We start from the raw sequence: 25164 nt of genomic DNA on the forward strand, positions 1-25164 counted from the left end.
TCAGTCTGTCACATAGGGAAAAGCAGGAAATGAGTTTTAGGAAGCAAAAGGGAATCCAGAAAATGAGGGTGCTGTAAGCCACGGTAGGAGCTTGACTATAATCCTGTAGTCAATGGGGAGCCATTGAAGGGTCATAAGCAGGGGAGAGACAGCACAGTACAAGCTGGACTGAGGGGGAACTCGCTGGAAGCAGAGAAACCACCTGGGAAGCTCCTGTGAGAGTTGATAAGAAACACCGCTTATGCCCAAATATTAGACAAAGTGCTTCCCCATCCCCATATAAACCTATGGAGAAGATAAACAAACTTTATATGTGAATTTTTATAAATCCTTATTAGGGAGTTCTTTCAATCACCTTAGTTGGAACAACAAACCGGTACTGGATGATATGATTAATGATCAAACTGGGACACTTTTGAGATGGTCCTATTGATAACTACACAGGGACAACATGCTAAACCAGGACTGCCCCTGGCTAACAGGGCATATGGTCGCCCTATGTTTGGAGAAGGCACACTGGCCTGAAATGGCTTGAATCAGTGCTGGTTTGAGGTGTTAGAGAGGCCTCCTGACTGATTCAGTCAAAAAAAAGGCAAAGGCAATTAATCGAACTGCAGTAATTTTTCCTGGGATTATGACCTCACAATACAAGTGTTGCGTGGTGTTATAAACAAGTGTTTGAAAGATTACTTTTAAATGAATATATTAAGTGATTACATAGTGAGGATTACAATACACAGTTGAAAAAACCCCAGCTGTTTGATGGGTTCTTGTGACTTTAGGAACTGTTTCCAGAGACAGGATCACATTTGGATTCTAAAATGCTGTGTCTCAAACAACACAGAATTGACCATGATTTGCTCTAGAAAACCATCTTAATTCTACGCTCCAGTGAGGAAAGAAACCCTGGTGTCAAAATTGCACGTGAGGAGTTTGAATAAAACTCTTTCAGAAAACATGAGTGAGGATGTTGATTTCTATAATTAATATATTTATAGCTTAAGTGCTATTTTAAATATACACGTGTAGCTAAATTAATAATTTAAATATAGACATTTGACTGTCAATTAAATTTGCCCCCCTCAAAAATGGCTGAGTCTGAGAGAAGATCATCTCCCAGTTGAAAATCCAGGGGGCTCTATTTTAAATGCTCGTGTCTTCTAGTCTGACATATGCAGTATTTTGAGAGTAAACACTGTAGGATTTGTTAGGTAAGATGTAGGGTGAGGGAGAAGGATAGTCAGCTGGATGGGTGGTGGTATCACCAACTGAACTAATCAATGGCAGAGACATTTGTTTACAGGGATAGGGTGGGCAAAAGGGTACTAGAAGTTCATCGTTGGCAGTGTTGAGTTTGAGATGCCTGTTAGGGCATGCAGAAGATTCTTGGATATGGAATTGGTTAAGGATACAGGAAAGTTTATTTGCATTGGAACCACAGAGGCAAGACAGCCACAGAAAACTACAATTAAAAAGAAGCAGCATAGAGATCAAGCATGATGATACCAGAGAGGCTAGATGACCATAGGGTTTTATGTTTGGGGAAGTTAATAAAATAGACCTGGAATGTGTGGCACAGTACAATCAAGTGGCCTTGGGGTTTCTAATAGCACCGGTCTAAAGGGACTCCTATAGACATGAGCTAATACTCCACTGTAGTCAAACCTGGTAAAGCCAGCATGAGGCATCTGGTAGCCTGGGGCATGGTGAGACCAAAAGGGGTCAGGGTGAGACTAAAAGCAGTCAGGGGCCGTATCTGTAGGGTTGAGGCCAGATCAGGGACATATGACTTTTGGTTTCTTGGCTCTCAAAATTGAGGTGTGAAGGAAGAAATGGGGGCACACACACACACACACACACACACACAAACAAGAGAGAGAGAGAAAGGGAGAAGAGAGAGCAAGTGTAATTATTGTCACAGACAGAACATTTGTCCCCCCCAAAATTCATATGTTGAATCCCTAACCCCTAATGTGATGGCATTAGGAGATGAGGAGGTGGGGCATTGGGAAGGTAATGAGGTTTAGATGAAGTCATGAGGGTGGAGCCCCAATGATGGGATTAGTGCCCTTATAAGAAGACTCACCAGAGCCTCCTCTCTCCTCCATGTGATGATATAGCGAGAAGGCAAAGGTGGCCATTTGCAAGACAGGGAAGAGAGCACTTATCAAGAAATGAATCTGCCAGCACCTTGATCTCAGACTTCCCAACCTCTAGAACCCTGAGAAATAAGTGCTGTTGTTGTTTTTTTATGGCAGCCAGGGCAGACTAAGACAATTATACCTCAGGAATTGTTTGACTAGAGGGATTGTCATTCTGCCTTTTCAGTGTGTTGGGGCATCCCAGTTGCTAAAGAATGGGGACAGGAGCTCAGGGTTACCAGGAGCAACTATGGGTCTACATCCCATACTCACACTTCACCATCTGTGAGACTCATTGTGATCAGAGGTGAGCATCACAATCCCCCCCAACCCCTTCTTGCTACCCAGAGTAAGGGAAGAGCCTGCTTCTTGCCCTTGCTGACTGGTCAGAACCGTATGAGTTCCAAGACCTTGTTATGGAATGACTCTCCCTGAGCACTGCCGAGGTCGCTGGCCCTCCAGACAGGCACAAGCATCCTCTCTTTCCACAAACATCTGTTCTGTTGGGCCTCCAAGTGGGAGGGTGGGCGCTTGGTGGCTGCCTGGCTCAGAAAGTGCCCATTATGAGCAACGGATCATCTTGCATTCCATTAAGCATGTGATTACAGCCAGATGCTGTGGTGATGGGCATACAACAACTCCCTATAATAACCGTAATTACGATCCTGGTGTTTCTTTAGCTCAACATACTCTGAACTTCTCAAGTCAGAAGAAATTTGAAAGAATTGCTTATTAGAGGCTGCAATCAAATGGAGAAGGAGAACTTTCTTTATAAAGGGGGAAAATTCCTCCCTGACATTTTGGCTTATGCACAGCTTTGCCCTGACAGTGGCATGGTTCTGGAGTCCAGAATGAGCACAGCTCTGGCTCCACACGCCTACTCTTATTTCTCTGCTTCCCTGTGCTTTGCTCTGCCTGGTTCCTTCTCAGCTGCTTCTCCTGGCTGGAAAGGAAAACAAGCACCTGCCTGCCCGTCAGCTCCCATGCCCCCCACTGTGGGAGTTTGCCAAGTGGGGCACCTCCCCTGCCCACTCGGGTGAAGATCTTGGAATACCCAGGGAGAGGGGGTCGTTCGACGCTGAAATTGGCTGTGTGCTGTGATGACTAACAGCCACCTGGGCCTGCCATTCTTGTGGATCCATCTATTTGTGGAACACGGAGTTGTTTAGGGGATATTTGTGCACACGCGAAGTCTTTGCTTGTAGGAGCACATTTAAAGGAGCTGGAAACCCAGTCTGTGAAGAAATATGTTGCCTTCGTTTTCTAGGGTTGCCATAACAAAATACCGCACGCTGCGTGGCTTCGGTAAGGCATTTATTGTCTCACAGTTCTGAAGCCTAGAAGCCGGAGATCAAGGTTTCGGCAGGAGTAGTTCCTTCCAAGGGCTGTGAGGGAGGGATCTGCTCCAGGCCGCCTTCCTTGGCTTGTAGATGAATGTCTTCTCCCTGGATTATCTTCACATTGTTTTCCCTCTATGCGTGTCTTTCCCTTCACATGTTTTTTTTTTTTTAAGGACACCAGTCAGATTGGATTAGGGGCTCACCCTTCTTCAATATTTTAACTCCAATCATTTTAACTAATTACATCTGCAACAATACCATCTCCAAGTAAGGTCACATTCTGAGGTACTGGAGGTCACATTGTGAGAACATCAACATATGAATTTGGGGGAGGACATAAGTTCAACCTATAACATGCATTGTGAGCCTACCATGTGCCCGGCACTGTGCTGAATTCAGGGGATACGCTTGAACAAGAAGGCAGTTTCTACGCTCCCAGAGCTTGGCAGGAATACAGAGAGTAAAGGGAAAAATTACACAATAAAGTGATCAATAGATAAAGTGATCAACACTGCAAAAGGGCCCTAGGAGGGGCCACGGGAAATCACAGGAGGAGCTCCAACCTAGCTTAGGAGCCTGGGGAAGGCAGCCCCCGAGGAGGTGAGGCTGAGGCTGAGGTCTGGAGGATGACAGGAGCTCACCAGGGAAAGGTGGGGCAGAGCAGAGAGATATGCCAGGTGGATGTGACTAAAAGAGCCGAGGTCCAGAGGGGAGAAGGACTGTGGCCTACAGAGAGAACTAAAAGAAATTCCGCAGGGTTGAAGTATAGCGTGTGAGGGGGTTTCCTGGGGGTTAAAGAGACGAGGAAAAGGAGGACCAAGACAATGGTGGAAAGAAAATGATGCAGGGCCTTGTAAGCCCCCTGAGGATACTTGCATATAGACCTGAGGGAACTTGGGAGCCACTGAAGAATGCCATTTAGGAAACGACACAATCAGACTCAAGATTTAGAAACACCCCACTGGCTGCTGTCTGGCGAGGAGGGGAACAGGAAAGAAGACCACTTAGAGGGACATTTCTGTGGTCCAGGAGAGAGGTGACTGTAGCTTGAACGAGGACAGTGGCAGGAGATGGACGTTTTGATGCCCACTCGTCCTTCACATCCCAGCCCAGGCTCCTGGGATCTCACAGGGCCTCCACCCTCTCCCACCTGCCACTTCACTTGTTTGTGTGAAGGCTTGATACCAAGCTCTCTTCTGTCATTTTATTTTTCAAATACTCACATGGAATTTACCATGTGCCAGGCACTGAGTGCATTAGAAATTATAATTCATGTAGGCATCAAAAAGTAACCATGAAGCAGACGCTATTATTATCCCCATTTTACACAGGGAGACAAAAAGACCTTGTCAAAGGTCACAGAGCTAATGGTGGCAGCACCAGCCCGTGACCTCTGGCTTCAGAGTCCACACTCTTAACCGTGACCCTACCCTCTATCCTACAAGCAGGCGCCACTTCATCATCCCCCCCGGCAGAACGCCAGGCGTGCAACAGGCCCTTCATAAATACTTGTCGAATGAATGTTGGCGACGATCAGATGTGTATGGTGGGTGACAGAGGTTGGGGGGCAGGTGTCAAAGGTGACTTCCAGGACTTTCAGCTTGGGTGGGAGGTGAGGCTATTCACTGAGCTGAGGATCATGAAGGCGGAAGCTGTTACAGGGGCTGTGGAGGGAAAGCGACTGGGACATCCTGATGGGACATGGCGCTTCTTACACCCCGGGCATCTGGAGCCTTGGGGCCCCCCTCAGTAGTTTCGTATCACCGCTGCCTTAGTGAGAATAACATCAGTCTGAAACTTTTTCGGCCTTACCCCATAACAGCTGAATAACAGCTATTAGCTTTGGACTCTAGGCATTTTTATGAGATCTTAGTTCCAGGGCTTGAGGTTTGGCAAAAAGAGCATATTATTCACACACAAAACAACTACATTAAAATAGCATTAAGAGTCTGGTTTACACTGACAAAACATAGGAAATTCAGAATTATGGGGAAAAGTCTGTCCTGAGTTCACCCTCACCACTAGGCTGGTGTGGCTCCTTCTGCATTGAGGGTGGAGAGAAAGGTCCCCACTGGGCAGAAGGAGCCACACTGGGGAAATACGAGGCAGCCCAGGTGAGGGTGGAAGGAGGTGGAGGAAGGGCCATTACAGCAAGGACCATGGTCCCGGGGCCAGGCCCACTCCCTGGAGCCTGTATGGTGATGCAGGCATGAAGCACTGGCCCTGGAGGTCACAGCCCAATCCCGGGGCCAGGAAAACATGTCATCACCAGCCTCTGGCTCCTCTGGGCTGGAGGCCTCCTTCAATGAGACATTCACATCTTTGCCCCATGGGGAAGAAGCCTTATATTTCCATCCCTCTACTGAACTTGGACACAGGAGAACTCACAGGCAGATACATTGCTTCCCCACCTAATTCTCATCTTTTGAAGGAAATGAGGAGAAAGAAGCTCAATAATGGGTGAACAAAAAGTGTTGGCTGTGTTTCCACATGGAAGCGTGGCTGGTTATAGCACTGGGAGACCACTCTGTTAAGTAAGTTTGAGAATTTAAATAATCTTGATTTGGGGTTGCATTGAGAGTTGGGGAGAGAAGTGAGGAAAAGAAATTCCCTCCTCTTGGCCAAAAAAGACCTTTCTCTATTTGAGAGGAGGTGGAACCATTTGTCACTCACTTACTTGCTTGCTTTATTTATTTATCTATCTATCTCTCTATCCGTCCAGGTTTATTGAGGTATAATTGACAAACAAAATTGTAAGATATTTAAAGTGTACAACATGATGATTTTCCATATACATTCACTGTGAAAAGATTTCCCCTGTGGAGTTAATTACCACGTTCATCACCTCACATAGTTATCTTTTTTGTGTGCGTAAGAACATTTTAGTTCTACTCTCTTGGCAAATTTCAATTATATGATAGTGTTATCAATTATAGTCACCATGTTATACATTAGGTCCTCAGACCTTATTCATCTTATAACTGACAGTTTGTATAATTGGTTCTTCGGATGTGCTTTGGGAAGAAATTTCTGTAATTCTAGAATTCACCATGGCATTTTGGGTAAGAACTTCCCCCAAACTTTTGAAAATAAAGTGTAATCCAAGAGCTCGAAAATGAGTCAGGTTGGTTTTAAATATGGTGAGAATTACCCCATCTAACCAATTTTAAAATGACAAAACACAGTCCTTGGAGAAGCTGCCATGGTCTAGCCTAAAGTGACAGGGGTGGCAGGGATAGTGAGACACCCTTCCATATACAAGAACCCCAAAGGGTTTTTGTAAAATAAAAATAAAATGTGATGTTAATTCCACCAAGTTATTGCCCTCTTCCAATAGCTTTTGAATTTCATTAAACTGTTCATCCTCCCAATTTCTCAGCGATTAATAAATCTCTTTTCTCTGCCCTACAATTACTATTCACCAGAATAATAACCAAATGGATGGGCTCATTTAACCCTTATAGTAATCCTATGAGGTAGCTACTCTTATTATTCCCACTGATAATGTAACGACGTTATTTATCACTGTGATCTGTAATGATGTTAGGGTATTGACCAAGGTCACACATAGTGGTGGAGCTGGAATTGGAACCCCACGTTCCAATTAAGCTGGCACTTAGCCATCCATCCCTCCCCAGACCTGAGTTGCCTGTTAAAACCAGCTGGGAGACATCCAGAGCCATAGAGCTCATGACTCTTCCAGAAGTTCTCATCTTAGCTTGAGAAACCGTTTTCTCTATTAACCAAATGAGGGATAGAAAAAGCAATTGTGCTCATTTCTAAATTTTTCAAAGTGACTTTAAAAATCATGTCTTCTTGAAAGCACATTGAAGGCCCACTTCATTTACCTCTCTTCTCAAATGGGAAAACTGAGAGGGCTTTATGCTACCAGCTCAAAAGCTGAGCTGGGGATAAACTGCAGGAAGACTCAGGCTTTAGCAAATGACCTGGCATCGGGCCTTCCCTGGTGGTGCAGTGGGTAAGACTCCACGCTCCTGATTTATGGGGCCCTGGTTCGATCCCTGGTCGGGGAACTAGATTCCGCATGCATGCCACAACTAAGAGTTCACAAGCCGCAACCAAGAAGGCCGCATGCCACAACTAAAAGATCCCACATGCCGCCACTAAGATCCGGCGCAGCCTAAATAAATATTTTTTTTAAAAAAGGAAAGAAAAAAGAAAACGGCCTGACATCACTTTTCCAATACACTATAAAATGTTAATAATTCTGAGTAATCTGACTGAAAATGCATTAAAGTACAGGATAGGAGGAGGCTGAGAGAAAGTCATTTTTTGTGCCCCTCCTGACCTGTCATTTAGCAAAGCAGGGACAACTTTGGCTCTGTCATGGAGTGCGGCTATTAAGATGTCACAGCCGTGATTCCATGACACTCCATCAGAGGACACTGGTGGTACCTCCCTCTTTTCTGTTTGGAAGAAAGAGACAGGAGGAGTTGTTCAAATACTGGCTGCAGATGGGGTGTGGAGAGACAGTATAAACACGGGCTAGAACAAGTTCAGAGAGACACACAGGACATGGTAACATCAGTAGAACCAGGCCTGTCAAAGCCAGTGACAGACAGCACATGGAAGATTTCTTGTGGAGCTCTAGATAATTCTGTTCCGGCTACAATCTTTAGTTAAGAGTCCAGAAGGGCCTGTTAACTGTGACTTAACTTTAAGTTTGAATGAAAAGTACAAGTAGTTGACATGTTTCCTGGTAACACCTTTTGATAAAGGATGCATTTGTCTCTAGTTTTGTACTAAAAGTCTTCAGTTGGGACTCTCTTGAGTTAAAACTCCTCTCTGGAGGTTGAATTTTGAGGCTTTTCCACCCTCCCCATCCCACGAGCCTGCTCCTAGCACACATACACACGCACATATACACACATGTGCACAGCCCCGCCAATCCCGGGTGAGGGCTCACTTGACCGGAATGTGAGCTGCAGGCCTGCGCTCAGTATATCCCCACCAGACAAGCTGTGAGGCCCCAGTGGGACCAACGCAGGAGGTCTGAGCCAGTCGTACTCCCTACCTCCCAGAAAATCTCTCTTTTTAATAATGCCCATGGGTTGTTTTCTACTTGAGCTGTGAGGACTCAGTGAGAAGAAAATGGTAGAAGGAAGAAATGCTTGGGTATCAGAAACAGGGGTGTTGAGAAATGAAAATGAAGTATAGGGTTTCACTGACCCTTTCTCTTTCCCCTTTGCTGCCTTTTTGTAGTTCAAAATCCCACAGGTGTGAACACGGTAAAAATATGTATCCTTGTTTTATCACACCGTTAAATAACACCTCACTCTGAGACAGGTTGAGTTATGAAACCTGAAGGTGCAGAAAGTCAGGTGGAGGATGGGGGGACACACCTGCTCTATGAAGTCTCTGGGTTCATCCTCCGACACTTGACATCCTGGTGAAGGACGAGGCCGTCACTGCATGACCAGCTAGCTTCTCCTGGAGATGACGAAACCTATGCAAACATTTCGATTCCACGGAAACCACAGGAAGGCAGGCTGGTCTCTGAGCCTGGGAGAGAGAATGGAGAGCAGGGTTGGTTCGGCCCTACAACCACCTTCCTGTGTTGTCACTTCACACACCCCGCCGAGGTTTTGTCTTTGGAAACACTGAAGAGAAAGTGTGTGCGGCTCTTGTAAAAGCTGTTTGACTAGGGTCGGTTGGCTTTGCTGCTGCCCAGAGGCAGGAGGAAGGATGAGGTGAGTGACCTCACTATTCGCTGGCTCTGCTGCAGTGCTGGATGGCTTCACAGGGTCTGTCCTGGGCTGGGAGGTCAGCAGAGACCCCCGAAATCCTGCACCCTGTGATTCACAAGAGTAAGTGCCCTTCTTCACGTCCCACTGTCAAGGACCATGGACATGTTGTCATTACTGGAAAGGTTGAGACCATTCTGATTGGCTGCAGTCACATTGCGTGTTTTAAATTTTAGTCGGTAGACAAACAAGCCTTTGTTGTTTCTTTCAGGCAACAAACTACCTTTCTGAAGATGACAGCAGGCCCATTTAATAGGAGACCCACGTGGCTTCTGATATCAGTTAACAGCATTAAAAAATTTTTGCAAAGGGGGAAAAAAATCACAATTTTTTACTTTCAAGTAACTGAAAATATGATTACAAAGTACCCTTGCCTGTCCCTCTCCCTGCTACCTCTACATCAAAGGATAAAGTTACTTTTCTACAAAAGGACATCAGCAAGTGCAAATTCACACATAGGATGCCTGTGAACATGCCAGCACCCAAATGTGCTGAGGAGTGAGGACGGAGGTGGAGGGACAGGCTGATGAGAAGGGCTTCCTCAGGGCAGGAGCTGCAAATCGGCTTTAGAGGAGACAGGAGAGCACGGCCAGCTGAGCGAGCGATTTCCAAGGTGACAGGGATGGGAGGAAGCAAATGGATGCAGAAAAGTCTCTGGGATATAAGAGAATTGTACTTTTTCGTTTGTCCAAAAGCAAGTGATGGGGCTTCCCTGGTGGCGCAGTGGTTGAGAGTCCGCCTGCTGATGCAGGGGACACGGGTTCGTGCCCCGGTCCGGGAAGATGCCACATGCCACAGAGCGGCTGGGCCCGTAAGCCATGGCCGCTGAGCTTGCGCGTCCAGAGCCTGTGCTCCGCAACGGGAGAAGCCACAGCAGTGAGAGGCCCGCGTACCGCAAAAAAGAAAAAAACAGAAGTAAGTGATGTAAATCCAGCAGGAAATGCAGATTTATGACATTTGGGACAATCGTTCAGAAGAAATTTTATTTTCCTAGTTTAGTTTGTTGTTGTCGTTCTGACTCTCAAAACATGACTCTCACTTTGCAGCTAGTGCAGGTGTGGTCACTGAGTCCACACATATGGAGTCAGCCACCCCTCCGTGCCAGGCCCGTTTCTCGGGGCTGCCCAGGGGGCCTTGAAAAACATCGGCAATGTCCCTGCTGCCGTTGAGCTCGCTCTCTTGCCTGGGAGACGGGCAGATGGCAAGTGGATAAACAGAGATCCAGTCTCAGAGTGAGAAGAAAAATAAAACGTTCATGTGATAAGTGATGGAGAGGGAGTAGTGGTTGATACGGTAGTTGGGAAAGACCTCTCGGAGGGTGGGACATTTGGTCAGGGAACTGAATAAATGTCAAGAAGCCGCAGCCAATCTTGCAGAGTGAAACGTGCATTCCAGGCAGAGAGAACAGAAAGTGCGACAGCCCTGAGGAAATGAGATTGGTGCTCTAGGAACAGAAAGGAGGCCAGGGCGGCTGAGAAGGAGAGGGATTGGGCAGGACAGTGACAGGAGAGGAGATGGGAGGTATGGACCAGATCAGAGGGGCCTTGGAACTCAAGCAAGGAATTTGACTTTATTGTTATAGGTAATAGGAAAGCAAGGCAGTGATTTGATTTAGGTAGAGTAGGATTATAATTCAACATGTAAATACAGTGTATGAATTAGACCCTAGCAGGCAATCCCAGAAGCTCTCAGAGCACTGGGGACGTGGGTGAATGGATGACTAACCAGGGATCAGAGGTGTCCTTGGGGTCTATAAAGTGGACAGATCCACACAGGATTTTTTTTGGACCTTATAAGAGACTCTAGTACCTTACACAGATACATTTTCACAAGTATACGTACTGTACCAGGAGCATCTGAATGACATATGTATACTCCATTTCCTAAGCATGTGTGTGGTCATGAATGATATCCAAATTTAAAAGACAATGAATTCTACAGACTGCATCTAGCATTTGCAGTGGCTCTTCTAAGATTCCGTGTCTGGCGAGCATGCTGCAAACACAATCTGAAAAGGAGAGGAGGAAATCTCAGCTCTGGTTCCAAACCAGCCGCCATCCTCAGGAAGCCCCCAGGACCCTCGGGAAGAACCAATCTGTCTGTTATCATCACTGTGACAGATCAGAATCATGGGTATCTTGTCAACATTTCATGGCCAAGATTTTGTCTCCAGACTCTAGCTCACTCATTTCTGACAACATGTTGAAAGTGAAATACGCCTCCCCACCCCTCTTCTTTCCTTTTAAAATTTATGAATTTTGCAGTTTTGTTAAAATTAAAAGTTGCTTGAGATTTTCAGAATGAGATATCCCTTCACCCATCAGCATGTAGATGGCAAGATTTAAGGGGGTGGAAAAATATTAAATGTAGATCATCTTGGAACATACAGAATGAGATATAACATTTTTATAGAAAGGAAGAGGATTTTAAAATTCAGGCAGCCCACCATACACCAATGAGGGGTGTGTCAGAATTATTCTTATTCATCAATTTTGACAGCTCCGGGGCCCCAGCAGAGAAGCCACCCCGTTCTCTGCTGTCTAATGGATGCTGGTTAAAAGGTTTCTGTGCAGAAAAGTGGTATCCATCTCCAATATTGCCTGCCCTGTTCCATCAAGTCAGGGTTGATGAGAGAGGCCCAGGTCATTTGTTCTGCTGCTCCTGTCCTGATAGCTGATCTCAGGATGTCACTGGATGCGATGTGTACTATTTGGCCACCTGCCATGAGTCTTGTATTTTAAAGGACTTGAAATAGAAACACACACACAATTCAGAATGCTAAGCTAGAAGACTCTTATTTTCTGTTTTAAATATTTCAACTTACAATTAAGGAAACAGATCCATGCTGAATGGTTTATTTTCCAAGGTAGCAACAGGACAGGAAGTCACATTTCCTTCTACCAAATTCACCCAGAGCCACTTTTCTGTTTTATAGTCCCCCAACAGTCTAGGCTCACTGACCGCTCTCCTAGAGCTCAGCCACATGGTGTTAAAGCAGTTGTAGGGGATTTTGCCTTAATGTGGTCAGGGTAGAACACAACTTCCAAATACAATATGGCCTTTACCCTATTTTTATTCATCTTTTTTCTTCAAATCACAGTGATTCCTAATCTATCAAATTATGCTAGTCAAAACCCTCATCTACACAAAACACAGCCAGAGATCAAGAAGTAAGCAAGAAAGGCACCTTTTAGGCAAAAATAGCTCTCTTCTGGTCCACACTAAAGATGGCACATGCTGAGTCCTCTCAGGCCTTGGCTGGTGTCTCAGACTCCAGTTTAACAACCTTAACAAGCTGGTTTGAAGGGTTTTTCAGCACCCAGAAGCCTGGGAGCAGCAAAGAAGGAAATAGAAGAGATGCTCCTATGGGTCAGGGGCTGCAGGCCACACACTGATGGCACTGAGAAGGCACCCCAGACCACAAGGCAGGGAAACAACACCAATATCCACCAAAAACAGACACACTATTCAAAAGGATGGTCTCCCAAACCTCCACAGGCCCTGGAACCAGCTCTGCCAACAGCTGAGACACTGATCAATGCTTTGAGGCTATTCCTGATTTAAACATTTAAAAAGTACACACTGCTATATTTAAAATAGATAACCAACAAGGACTTAGTGTATAGCACAGGGAACTCTGCTCAATACTCAATAATAACCTAAATGGGAAAAGAATTTGAGAAAAAATGGAATTAATAAAAAAAAGGTTTTATTTTATTTATCATGATTTGAAGAAACAGAAAAGTGCAATATGTTTTAGCAAGACTGGTAAGACTACGATGCAACGTGGCAGCAACTGTTAAAATTGTTACACAAAACCCCTCAGGTGTGTAGGATCCCCAGCGGCTTCGCGTGGTCCAAATATTCCCGATGCTCGATTCTCTTCTCTTCAGCCTCTGCTGAAATCCAACCCCAGCCAGCCAAGGAGATCACGTGCTGATCCCCGATTTTTACGCTAAGGAAACATTGATCATCTTGGAAAACAGCTTCAATTACACCTCAGTGCAAATTACAGATGACCTGGGCGGTGAGCATGTTTGAGACGATGTCCATCCCAGTCCTGGGTCTATCCACAATACTCAGCAGACCCTGAGGCGGAGGTCAATTCTTTTACATTTTCTACCTAAACTGGACACTTTCTGTACACACTGCTCTCAGCCTCCTCCCCTTGAAGAGTAATTTGTTTGGTACTGGGATTTTTTGTTTTGCGGTATGCGGGCCTCTCACTGTTGTGGCCTCTTCCGTTGCGGAGCACAGGCTCCGGACGCGCAGACTCAGCGGCCATGGCTCACGGGCCCAGCCGCTCCGCGGCATATGGGATCTTCCCGGACCGGGGCACGAACCCACGTCCCCTGCATCGGCAGGCGGACTCTCAACCACTGCGCCACCAGGGAAGCCCGGGACTTTTTTTTTTAATGTGCTGGACCATGCTGGTTAGATGAAGACATTGTCACAGCTCTTCTGTTAAGTATGCATTTCTTGTATGCTCTTTACCCCACTCCTCCTTATAAATGAATATGTTTTTATGGTTTCTCCTCATAAAAAGCAAATTGGAAACCAAAGAATACTATTTTTAAAACAAAGAATCTTTACAAGAAAAGACTCTCTTCTGAGGACTTTAAACAGAAACACACACACACCCCACCCCAACCTACCCACCCCCCACACACCAAAGTTACAAAACAGGAGAAAAATTCTCAGTACAACTTGGGGACACTGAAGTGTTCTTTTAAAGCTATTTACAAACAGGGCTGTTGTTCAAACCCTGGAGTCTGGGTCACAAAATCTAAGTATGTAGGAGACACTTCCACGTGCAAGAGACGGAGCCGAAGTCCTGGCCTGGCCACCCTGCTGGGTGGACTCATAGGAGGGTCATGAGCACATCAGTAATTGTTCTAAGGCCAAAGACACAGCCTTTGGGAAAAACAAAAAGATGCCCAAGAGCTCTCCTCACCAGTGGCTGCCCACAAAAAAAACCAGTGGCCCAGGGTGGTAATCCCTAAGGTATCAGAATCAGTCAGAAAAAAACTATGGCACCAACTAATTTGGATTTCCACACCCGACTCTTTCCCTATCTGGTCAATTGTAAACTGGTTTTTTCCAGTTGGACCGAACAACCCAGGAAAAGAAAAATTTAAAACAAGCAAAAAAAAAAAAAAAAATCGTCAACAAACTAGCATTTCTTAGTCAAGTAGTTGTTTTGTTCCCTACCTCCCCATGCCCAATGTGGACTTACAAATAGGCACAGCCTCACTCAGACCATTCCACCAGTCCTGCCAGCAGCTGAGAGTTTAGCTAAAATGATCATCATAGTCAACTGGAATTCTGAAACCAACTAATGCTCGGTTTGGTGCTGTTTATTGGAAATGGGTGAATTATTCCATGATCTAAGTGTTGACCCCTTTAGTGTGCCTTCCCAGACAGCTGCGTTCTTCGGAAAACTGCAAAAGAACATAGGAGAGTACAAGAACCCAGGATGGCTGAGAAAGATCTTGCTGGCACAAAAGTCAAGGGGAAAAAAAGTGTTTTTGAGCAATACTGTGTAAGTTTAGCAATCTAAGTACTTATTCTCTCTGCAGAGAGTGTACATGACTAACACAGCCAATTGTGAATGAGTGAAGTGAGCACTGAAAAAAAGTATGAAATGAAAGACAATTTCAAATAGTTATAATGTTATGTTTCTGAAATTAAACTTCTGGTTAACGTGGTAGAAGAAGTAGGGATTTTATTTTACTCTCTTCTCTGAAAACTCTGTCTTCAATGAAACAAAGAAATGACCATGCCCCAAACAAAACCTACTGCCAAAAACTCTAAAGCCTGGACTGAGGTGGGGGAGTCTAAGGACCATGTCTTTAGAGCTCAGGCAAAATGCCGATTTCCTCAATGTCAGATCTGAAGACAAAGCCAGCATACTTTGCAGGGCTTCAGGGAAGGTTGTGCAGGCAGGCCCTGCAAAAGGATGCCTGGCCCAGAGGCTGAGCAGAGGGAGCTGGAATGAAGCCCCTGCTCTGTTCTACAAGCAGAGCTAAATCCTTTCCCCAGATCACCTGAAGACAGCATCTGCTCCCCAAGCACTAGCCAGCAGGCATTACCCAAAGCCCTCTTGTAATTCACACATGACCCCATGTAGGCTGGTGACAGTCCTGGGTCTTCAGTTAGAGAAAGGAGACCTGGGAGCTGGACATGCTATGGATGAAGAGGAGAAAGTCCGAGCAGAACCCAGTCCGAACAGAACCCAGTCCACCCTCTAAAATGGCACAGAGTCAGCCTGTGCTTGAGGTATCTCCCTATATCTGCTAATTCATTTCTTTGGAAACACATCTCCCATTTATTTTTGACCTTCAAGAATGAGGGTGGCTCTCAGCAAAGTCCTTTAAATAAAAAATAACCCAGTTATAGTTGCTCCCCTCTCTCTAACTAAGCAAGCAAGGATGAAAGGAACATAGGGGAAAACAAGTGAAGGACACACATCACAAGAAGACTCTCTTAAGGAAACAAATTTCAGCCAGCAAGATTTCTTTTAAAAAAAGAAAGAAGGAAAGAAGGGAAGAAAGAAAGAGAAAGAAAAAAAGGAAGGAAGAAAGAAAGAAAAAGAAAGGAAGGAAGGAAGGAAGGAAGAAAGAAAGGAAGGAAGGAAGGAAGAAAGAAAGGAAGAAAGAAAGAGAGCGAGAGAAAGAAAGGAAGAAAGAAAGGAAGAAAAGAAAAAGATTTTATGTGTTAATTTTACATGTCAATATGATTGGGCTAAGGGATGCCCGGATAGCTGGTTAAACATTATTTCTCAGTGTGTTTGTGAGAGTGTGTCTAGAAGAGATTAGTAATTGAGTCTGTAGACTGGGTAAAGAAGACTGCCCTCACCAGTGTGAGTGGGCCTCACTGAATCCATTGAAGGCCCGAAAGAACAAAAAAGCAAAAGAAAGAGGAATTTGCTTGAGCTGGGACAGCTGTCTTCTGCCTTCAGTGTTCCTGTTTCTCAGACCTTCAGACCTGGACTGAATTACACCACTGGCATTGCTGGTCCTCTAGCTTGCAGATGGCAAATAGTGGGACTCCTTGGCCTCCATAATCATGTGAGCAAATTCTATAATAAACCTCTTTTACTTACAGCTATAGCTAGCTAGCTATTTCCCTATCTATCTATCCATCTATCTACCTCCTGTTGTTTCTCTTTCTCTGGAGAAGCCTAACACAGGGGGAAAAAAAAGAGACAAAAATACAAAAACTAATTGGCAAACAACAGAAAACAATCAAAAGGAAACTAGTAAATATGTACATTTGAAATTTTGATCAACCCTGTTAATTGGGTATCTAAAGATGTTCATCAATATTCACTCGCACCAAAAATAGATGAGAGTTTTCCCACATCCATGCTAACTTTGGATATTTTCAATTTTTTAAACTCATGGTAGTCTGTTGGATGGAAAAATGTCTTCTCTTAATTTTAATTATCATTTTCCCAGTGGTTAGTGGAAGTCAAGCATGTTTACATTTGTTTACTGCTCATGTGTATTTGGCCACATCTAGAGGTATCCTCCTGGGAAGAATCCTGAAAAGAAATATGAATGACATTCTCAATTGGGAGAAAGCAGACTCAGTACTTTTGAGGTCAGACTCTGCTGGCATTCTAGCAGTGCAGAGTAAGCTCAGTCACTAGGGACAGACTTCTGAGAAAATCTAGAGGGTCAAATTATATTATGAGGTTTTCTAAATTTGGGGTCAGCCAAAGGCACAGAAAAGAGAAGAAACAGAATCAGAGAAGTCAGGGAAATCTTATCCAGGGTCAGACAAAGCAGTGACCTAAACAGTGTGGCTGAGATAAAAGAGTAATACTGAAAAGGCCTTCATCTACCAAAGCAGCCTTGCTAACACCCACAACTTTGAAAGTAATGATTTGGGGACCAGGCTTTGAATCTTTGAAGGTCCGTGGTGAAGCAACAAATAAGCACAAGATTTCTGAGTACCTACTATGCAGCAGACATTGTCCTAGGCATTGAATAAATCAGAAGGCACTGGAGGGGGGCCCTTCAAGATGGCGGAGGAGTAAGACATGGAGATCACCTTTCTCCCCACAAATACATCAGAAATACATCTACACGTGGAACGACTCCTACAGAACACCTACTGAACGCTGGCAGAAGACCTCAGACCTCCCAAAAGGCAAGAACCTCGCCATGTACGTGAGTAGGGCAAAAGAAAAAAGAATAAACAGAGACAAAAGAATAGGGACAGGACCTGCACCTCTGGAAGGTGAGCTGTAAAGGAGGAAAAGTTTCCACACACTAGGAAACCCCTTCGCAGGCGGAGACGGGGGGCGTGGGGGGTTGGGCGGGGGGGGGAGCTTCGGAGCCACGGAGGAGAGCGCAGCAACAGGGGTGTGGAGGGCAAAGCGGAGAGATTCCCGCACAGAGGATCAGTGCCAACCAGCACTCACCAGCCCGAGAGGCTTGTCTGCTCACCCGCTGGGGCGGGTGAGGGCTGGGAGCTGAGGCTCTGGCTTCGGAGGTCAGATCCCAGGGAGAGGACTGGGGTTGGCTGTGTGAACACAGCCTGAAGGGGGCTAGTGCACCACAGCCAGTGGGAGGGAGGCCGGGAAAAAGTCTGGAACTGCCTAAGAGGCAAGAGACCATTGTTTCGGGGTGCGCGAGGAGAGGGGATTCCTTCCCCGTGTGCCCACAGAAGGCAGAGCACCGCCTAAACAAGCTCCAGAGATGGGCAGAAGCCACGGCTATCAGCTCGGACCCTAGAGATGGGCATGAAATGCTAAGGCTGCTGCCGCTGCCACCAAGAATACTGCATGCAAGCACAGGTCACTATCCACACCTCCCCTCCCGGGAGCCTGTGCAGCCCACCACTGCCAGGGTCCCATGACCCAGGGACAACTCCCCTGGGAGAACACGTGGTGCGCCTCAGGCTGTTGAAATGTCATGCCTGCCTCTGCCACTGCAGGCTCGCCCTGCATTCCAATTATGACTACCGTACCCCTCCCTCCCCCAGGCCTGAGTGAGCCAGAGCCCCCAGTCAGCCGCTGCTTTAACCCCCTCCTGTCTTGGCAGGGAACAGACACCTGAGGGCGGCCTACATGCAGAGGTGGACCAAAACCAAAGCTAAACCCCAGGAGCTGTGCGAACAATGAAGGGAAAGGGAAATTTCTCCATGCAGCCTCAGGAGCAGCGGATTAAATCCCCACAATCAACTTGATGTACCTGCATCTGTGGAATACCTGAATAGACAATGAATCGTCCCAAAATTGAGGTGATGGACTTTGGGAGCAACTGTAGACTTGGGGTTTGCTGTCTACGACTGAGTTGTTTCTTATTTTTATGTTTATCTTAGTTTAGTTTTTAGCACTAGTTATCATTGGTGGATTTGTCTATTGGTTGGGTTGCTCTTCTTTTTTTTTAAATTACTTTTTTATGTTAATAATTTTTTAACTTATTATATTTTTACTTTTATTTTTATTCTTTTTTCTTTCTTTTTTTCTCCCTTTTCTTCTGAGCCATGTGGCTGACAGGGTCTTGGTGCTCCAGCCTGCTGTCAGGCCTGAGCCTCTGAGATGGGACAGCCGAGTTCAGGACATTGGACCAACAGAGACCTCCTGGCCCCATGTACTATCAATCGGCGAGAGCTCTCCCAGAGATCTCCGTCTCAATGCTAAGACCCAGCTCCACCTAATGGCCAGCAAGCTCCAGTACTGGATGCGCCATGCCAAGCAACTAATGAGACAGGAACACAACCCTACCCATTAGCAGAGAGGCTGCCTAAAATCATACTAAGTTCACACACACCCCAAAACACACCACTGGATGTGGCCCTGCCCACCAGGAAGACAAGATCCAGCCCCACCCACCAGAACATAGGCACCAGCCCCCCCCACTAGGAAGCCTACACAAGCCACTGAACCAACCTCACCCACTGGAGGCAGACACCAAAAACAATGGGAACTACAAACATGCAGCCTGTGAAAAAGGAGACCCCAAACACAGTAAGTTAAACAAAATGAGAAGACAGAGGAATATGCAGATGAAGCAGCAAGGTAAAAACTCACCAGAAAAAACAAATGAAGAGGAAATAGGCAGTCTACCTGAAAAAGAATTCAGAGTAATGATAGTAAAGATGATCCAAAATCTTGGAAATAGAATGGAGAAAATACAAGAAACATTTAACAAGGACCTAGAAGAACTAAAGAGCAAACAAACAATGATGAACAACACAATAAATGAAATTAAAAATTCTCTAGGAGGAATAAATAGCAGAATAACTGAGGCAGAAGAACGGAGAAGTGACCTGGAAGATAAAAGAGTGCAAATAACTATCGCAGAGCAGAATAAAGAAAAAAGAATGAAAAGAATTCAGGACAGTCTCAGAGACCTCTGGGACATTAAATGCACCAACATTCAAATTATAGGGTCCCAGAAGAAGAAGAGAAAAAGAAAGGGTCTGAGAAAATACTTGAAGAGATTATAGTTGAAAACTTCCCTAACATGGGAAAAGAAATAGTCAATCAAATCCAGGAAGCACAGAGAGTCCCATACAGGATAAATCCAAGGAGAAAATGCCAAGACACATATTAATCAAACTATCAAAAATTAAATACAAAGAAAAAATATTAAAAGCAGCAAGGGAAAAGCAACAAATAACATACAAAGGAACCCCCATAATGTTAACAGCTGATCTTTCAGCAGAAACTCTGCAAGCCGGATGGGAGTGGCAGGACATATTTAAAGTGATGAAGGAGAAAAACCTACAACCAAGATTACTCTACCCAGCAAGGATCTCATTCAGATTCAATGGAGAAATTAAAATCTTTACAGACAAGCAAAAGTTAAGAGAATTCAGCACCACCAAACCAGCTTTACAACAAATGCTAAAGTAACTTCTCTAGGCAGGAAACACAAGAGAAGGAAAAGACCTACAAACACAAATACAAAACAATTAATAAAATGGTAATAGGAATATACATATTGATAATTACCTTAAATGTAAATAGATTAAATGCTCCAACAAAAACACATAGACTGGCTGAGAGTATACAAAAACAAAACCCATATATATGCTGTCTACAAGAGACCCACTTCAGACCTAGGGACGCATACAGACTGAAAATGAGGGAATGGAAAAAGATATTCCATGCAAATGGAAATCAAAAGAAAGCTGGAGTAGCAATTCTCGTATAAGACAAAATGGACTTTAAAATAAAGACTATTACAAGAGACAAAGAAGGACACTACATAATGATCAAGGGATCAATACAAGAAGAAGATATAACAATTGTAAATATGTATAAACCCAACACAGGAGCACCTCAATACATAAGACAAATACTAACAGCCATAAAAGGGGAAATCGACAGGAACACAATAATAGTAGGGGACTTTAACACCCCACTTTCACCAATGGACAGATCATCCAAAATGAAAATAAATAAGGAAACACAAGCTTTAAATGATACATTAAACAAGATGGACTTAATTGATATTTATAGGACATTCCATCCAAAAACAACAGAATACACTTACTTCCCAAGTCCTCATGGAACATTCTCCAGGATAGATCATATCCTGGGTCACAAATCAAGCCTTGGTAAATTTAAGAAAATTGGAATCATATCAAGTGTCTTTCTGACCACAACGTTATGACTCTAGATATCAATTACAGAAAAAAAAAGTAAAAAATACAAAAACATGGAGGCTAAACAATATGCTACTAAATAACCAAGAGATAACTGAAGAAATCAAAGAGGAAATCAAAAAATACCGGGCTTCCTGGTGGCACAGTAGTTTAGAATCCACCTGCCAATGAAGGGGACATGGGTCTGAGCCCTGGTCTGGGAAGATCCCACATGCTGTGGAGCAACTAAGCCAGTGAGCCACAACTACTGAGTCTGCGCTCTAGAGCCCATGAGCCACAACTACTGAGCCCATGAGCCACAACTACTGAAGCCCGCATGCCTAGAGCCCATGCTTCTCAACAAGAGAAGCCACCGCAATGAGAAACCCACACACAGCAACGAAGAGTAGCCCCTGCTCGTTACAGCTAGAGAAAACCTGCACGCAGCAATGAAGACCTAACACAGCCAAAAATAAAAAAAATAATAAATTTATATATATTAAAAAAAATACCTAGAAACAAATGACAATGAAAATACGAAGACCTAAAACCTATGGGATGCAACGAAAGCAGTTCTTACAGAGAATTTTATAGCAACACAATCTTACCTCAAGAAACAAGAAAAATCTCAAATAAACAACATAACCTTACACCTAAAGCAATTAGAGGAAGAAGGACAAAAAACACCCTAGCAGAAGGAAAGAAATCATAAAGACCAGATCCAAAATAAATGAAAACGAAATGAAGGAAAAATTAGCAAAGATCAATAAAACTAAAATCTGGTTCTTTGAGAAGATAAACAAAATTGATAAACCATTAGCCAGACTCATCAAGAAGAAAAGGGAGAAGACTCAAATCAATAGAATCAGAAATTAAAAAGGAGAAGTAACAACTGACACTGCAGATATACAAAGGATCATGAGAGATTACTACAAGCAACTCTGCCAATAAAATGGACAACCTGGAAGAAATGGACAAATTCTTAGCACAACCTTCTGAGACTGAACCAGGAAGAAACAGAAAATATAAACAGACTAATCACAAGCACTGAAATTGAGACTGGGATTAAAAATCTCCCAGCAAACAAAAGCCCAGGACCAGGTGGCTTCACAGGTGAATTCTATCAAACATTTAGAGAAGAGCTAACACCTATCGCTCTCAAACTCTTCCAAAATATAGCAGAGGGAGGAAACTCCCAAACTCATTCTATGAGGTCACCATCACCCTGATACCAAAACCAGACAAAGATGTCACAAAGAGGGCTTCCCTGGTGGCGCAGTGGTTGAGAGTCCGCCTGCCGATGCAGGGGACACGGGTTCGTGCCCTGGTCCGGGAAGATACCACATGCCGCGGATCAGCTGCGACCGTGAGCCATGACCACTGAGCCTGTGTGTCCGGAGCCTGTGCTCCACAATGGGAGAGGCTACAACAGTGAGAGGCCCACATACCACACACACACAAAAAATAGATATCACAAAGAAAGAAAACTACAGGCCAATATCACTGATGAACATAGATGCAAAAATCCTCAACAAAATACTAGCAAACAGAATCCAACAGCACATTAAAAGGATCATACACCATAATGAAGTGGGGTTTATACCAGGAATGCAAGGATTCCTCAATACATGCAAATCAATCAATGTGATAAACCATATTAACAAACAAGGAGAAAAACCATATGATCATCTCAGTACCTGCAGAAAAAGCTTTGGACAAAATTCAACACCCATTTATGATAAAAACTCTCCAGAAAGTAGGCATAGAGGGAACCTACCTCAACATAATAAAGGCCATATATGACAAACTCACAGACAACATTGTTCTCAATGGTGAAAAACTGAAACCTTTTCCTCTAAGATCAGGAACAAGACAAGGTTGTCCACGCTCACCGCTATTATTTAACATAGTTTTGGAAGTTTTAGCCACGGCAATCAGAGAAGAAAAAGAAATAAAAGGAATCCAAATCAGAAAAGAAGAAGTAAAACTGTCACTGTTTGCAGATGACATGATGCTATACATAGAGAATCCTAAAGAGGCTACCAGAAAACTACTACAGCTAATCAATGAATTTGGTAAAGTAGCAGGATACAAAATTAATGCACAGAAATCTCTTGCATTCCTATACACTAACAACAAAAAATCTGAAACAGAAATTAAGTAAACACACCCATTTACCACTGCAACAAAAAGAATAAAATACCTAGGAATAAACCTACCTAAGGAGACAAAAGACCTGTATGCAGAAAACTATAAGACACTGATGAAAGAAATTAAAGACGATACAAACAGATGGAGAGCTATACCATGTTCTTGGATTGGAAGAATCAACATTGTGAAAATGACTATACTACCCAAAGCAATCTACAGATTCAGTGTAATCCCTATCAAACTACCAATGGCATTTTTCACAGAACTAGAATAAAAAATTTCACAATTTGTATGGAAACAAAAAAGACCCCGAATAGCCAAAACAATCTTGAGAAAGAAATACAGAGCTGGAGGAATCAGGCTCCCTGACTTCAGACTATACTACAAAGCTACAGTAATCAAGACAGTATGGTACTGGCACAAAAACAGAAATATAGATCAATGGAACAGGATAGAAAGCCCAGAGATAAACCCACACACATATGGTCACCTTATCTTTGATAAAGGAGGAAAGAATATACAATGGAGAAAAGGCAGCCTCTTCAATAAGTGGTGCTGGGAAAACTGGACAGCTACATGTAAAAGAATAAAATTAGAACACCGTATACAAAAATAAACTCAAAATGGATTAAAGACCTAAATGTAAGACTAGACACTATAAAATTCTTAGAGGAAAACATAGGCACAACACTCTCTGACATAAATCACAACAAGATCCTTTTTGACCCACTTCCTAGAGAAATGGAAATAAAAACAAAAATAAACAAATGGGACCTAATGAAACTTAAAAAACTTTTACACAGCAAAGGAAAACATAAACAAGACGAAAAGACAACCCTCAGAATGCAAAAAATATTTGCAAACAAAGTAACAAAGGATTAATCTGCAAAATATACAAGCAGCTCATGCAGCTCAATATCAAAAAAACAAACAACCCAATCCAAATATGGGCAGAAGACCTAAATAGACATTTCTCCAAAGAAGACATACAGATTGCCAACAAACACATGGAAGGATGCTCAACATCGCTAATCGTTAGAGAAATGCAAATCAAAACCACAATGAGGTATCACCTCACACCAGTCAGAATGGTCATCATCAAAAAATCTACAAACCATAAATGCTGGAGAGGGTGTGGAGAAAAGGGAACCCTCTTGCACTGTTGGTGGGAATGTAAATTGATACAGCCACTATGGAGAACAGTATGGAGGTTCCTTAAAAAAGTAAAAATGGAACTACCATATGACCCAGCAATCCCACTACTAGGCATATACCCTAAGAAAACCATAATTCAAAAAGAGACATATACCACAATGTTCACTGCAGCACTATTTACAATAGCCAGGACATGGAAGCAGCCTAAGAGTCCATCGACAGATGAGTGGATAAAGAAGATGTGGCACATATATACAATGGAATGTTTCTCAGCTATAAAAAGGAATGAAATTGAGTTATTTGTAGTGAGGTGGATGGACCTAGAGTCTGTCATACAGAGTGAAGTAAGTCAGAGAGAGAAAAACAAATACCGTATGCTGACACATATATATGGAATCTAAAAAAAAAGGTTCTGATGAAACTAGGGGCAGGGCAGGAGTAAAGACTCAGACATAGAGAATGTACTTGAGGACACGGGGAGGGGGAAGGGTAAGCTGGGACAAAGTGAGAGAGTGGCATGGACATATATACACTACCAAATGTAAAATAGATAGTGGGAAGCAGCCGCATAGCACAGGGAGATCAGCTTGGTGCTGTGTGATCACCTAGAGGGGTGGGATAGGGAGGGTGGGAGGGAGAGGCAAGAGGGAGGGGATATAGGGATATATGTATACGTATAGGTGATTCACTTTGTTACACAGCAGAAACTCACACAACATTGTAAAGCAATTATAATCCAATAAAGATGTTAAAAAGAAAAAAAAAATGAAGGCACCACAATTCAGCAAGGGCTCTGGGTCACGCAGAGGCAAGAGAAAATCTGGCTAATGAATGACACAGTGAAAAAAATGAGGCTAGAAATGCCCACTTCATGGAGGGGTATGATATTTAGATGAAATAAGGTACTTAAAGCACTTTTGCCTTGGACAAAGTAGATGCTCTATAGATATTAATTCCCTCCCCTTTTCCTCCAATTTGCTTTACCAGTTCATTTGCCATTATCAA

The 25164-nt window shown here is 43.8% G+C and overlaps 1 protein-coding gene across 4 annotated transcripts in view; it reads right to left on the reverse strand.

The window, feature by feature from the left end:
* Nucleotides 1–25164, reverse strand: part of ADAT2 (adenosine deaminase tRNA specific 2) — an 85607-nt gene that overhangs the window by 15689 nt on the left and 44754 nt on the right. For 2 of the 4 annotated variants that reach the window (XR_003793683.1, XR_003793685.1), the window contains 2 exons: nt 11089–11254; nt 8845–9004 (listed from right to left, as the gene is read on the reverse strand). The gene's annotated coding sequence lies outside the window, so the exon portion shown is untranslated. Of the gene's footprint in view, nt 1–8844; nt 9005–9922; nt 10031–11088; nt 11255–25164 lie in introns of those variants that run through there. The other 2 variants (XR_003793686.1, XR_003793684.1) reach the window with 2 other exon arrangements.

The sequence above is a fragment of the Monodon monoceros genome, unplaced genomic scaffold (assembly GCF_005190385.1).
Source record: "Monodon monoceros isolate NGI ecotype Baffin Bay Population unplaced genomic scaffold, NGI_Narwhal_1 Super_Scaffold_15, whole genome shotgun sequence".
Taxonomy (NCBI): Eukaryota; Metazoa; Chordata; class Mammalia; order Artiodactyla; family Monodontidae; genus Monodon; species Monodon monoceros.